This window comes from Macrotis lagotis, chromosome 5, assembly GCF_037893015.1.
Source record: "Macrotis lagotis isolate mMagLag1 chromosome 5, bilby.v1.9.chrom.fasta, whole genome shotgun sequence".
Taxonomy (NCBI): domain Eukaryota; kingdom Metazoa; phylum Chordata; class Mammalia; order Peramelemorphia; family Peramelidae; genus Macrotis; species Macrotis lagotis.
In genome coordinates, this window is record NC_133662.1 from 172204258 (window position 1) to 172206385 (window position 2128).

The window sequence follows — 2128 nt, forward strand, 5'->3', positions numbered from 1 at the left end:
CAGAGGTTGACTTCATATCTTTGTAATTCTGGGGCTAGTTTATTGGTTATTATATCATGCTTTTTCTCAAATGATTTAATATTAATTTTAAAAACTTCTATAAAGGTTTAGAATCAAAGAAACTAGTAGAAAAGAGGAAGATTCACAAAATTTCTGATTATTTGCATGGTTGAAAGAAGTTTAGCATACACAAATACAACTTAGATCAAAAGTGGGCCAGAAAGTTTTCAAATTGTTAATGTAATGATTTACAGAATGGTTACATGAGGGGATATGACTCAAACTCTAACTTCTCTTCAAAATTAGAAAGCTGTAGTTCCATATAAGAATGACAATAATTAGCTCAAATGTTTCTCAGTGGTACATGAATTACAAAGCATATTTACCATCATCCTCTCTGATCTCATCAATCTTAACAGAAGGCATGTCATATTTATTACCAAATGATGAGTGATTCATCCAAATATAGACCAATTACATATTTTGTATTCAATACAAAGTATTCACAGCTTGTATCACTCAAATACTCTATAAATGCATAAAAATGACATATTGATTAAAGAGCAAAAGGAACTTGCAAATAAGTACCAGGAGTGTAAAGAGTAACTTATTATCAATCAGTAATTATTGAATGAGTCACTGAAGGGCACAATAATGTGAGTATTGTAATTATTAATTATTGCAAAGCCTGTGATTCAGTTCTGCATTCATGGATTAGTCTTGTACTATAAGCATCAATCTAAGCAAAATGAGAATTGTTAACATATTTGATGCACCCATAGAAAATCAATCTATAAATTTAAAGTTTCTCCTATCACAAAAAGGCAAGAGTAACTGATACTAACTGTGATATCTCCAAGGAAGACTATTCAAGCTTATTATTGTTCTTCTAAGGATAAATCTATTACCCTTACATCTGAATAAAACTGAATATGATTTTCAAGTTCAAGAGGAAATTCTAACAAAATAGCATATTTATTATTAAGTAATACTTCCATTGATTACAAAAATGATATCCATAGATATCAAAATGTTCTCTGAATTTAATAGGTAAAAATTTCTAGAGGAGGAAGAAAAGAAGCAGAACCTTATACATAAAATAATAATGGAATAGTGACATATCTCAGGATTATTTCCATTTGTAAATCAACAGCCTAGGTTAGAAGAATTAGATAGCAATAACAACAACAAATAATTTGAACTTCTTCAGAAAAGATACATTATGTAAAAAGTTATCTATGAGAAATCTGTGATTGAATGACAGGACACTTATGGCAATGCTAAAGTCAAAACTCAATGGGAAAAACAGGTCTAGATCAATTAACATCATCAGGATAATTTTTCCCCAGGGGAGAGTGTGAACACAGTCCCTCACTACCACAACTTATGCAGTCAAATTTCCCTACATTTGGGAAAATTGCAGGGGTTGGCCTATCCAGAGTGCAATGGATAAGCCTTGCCCTGGACAAACCATCTTTGTGATATGGAATCATCCCTGCCAAGTATGTCAAACTAATATTTTTAACATATATTTTAAGACTAAGAAAATAGGCAACAAAAGTAGAAGACTTCCAAATAAAAATTCATACAATATAACAAAATAAAGAGCCCATTATTGGGATTGTCATTGAGTTTGGGCCAGAACTCAGGGTCTACTTCATCTTTCTTTCCTCCCTGACTGAGGCTACACGCCGGGCAAGTTTGTTATAGGGTCAGGGCAGGTGTGAGTCGATTCTTCACCTTTTGCATCTATCCTATGAAAGTAGTGATTTGCCACAGAGAGATCCAGGGCCCCAAAAGGCCTGGCAAAGCCCTTGACTATCTTCCCTTAATCTTCCTACCAATGCCTCCTTCTCCCCTTCTAGCTAGACACTTATACTACTATCCTTTATTCCTCAGAGTGAAGCTAGAATCTCAGTTCTATTCAGATTCCTAGATCTAATTCCTTTTCCCCAATCAGGATGAGTAGAGTCCCTATAAGATCCTTGCCCTGAATAATAGAAATGCTGCTCACCCCATAGGAATGAATAGTAAATTATCAACTACAATCCTTCTGTGTGTATATATGCATACACAGAGAATACAAATGCACATATATATATATATATATATATATATATACACACAT

General features: G+C 33.1%; 1 non-coding gene across 1 annotated transcript; it reads right to left on the reverse strand.

The window, feature by feature from the left end:
* Positions 1 to 1346: 1346 nt before the first annotated feature.
* On the reverse strand, positions 1347 to 1510 carry LOC141490294 (U1 spliceosomal RNA). The gene has a single exon (XR_012469142.1). It is a non-coding gene; the product is annotated as a U1 spliceosomal RNA (small nuclear RNA).
* Positions 1511 to 2128: the final 618 nt, after the last annotated feature.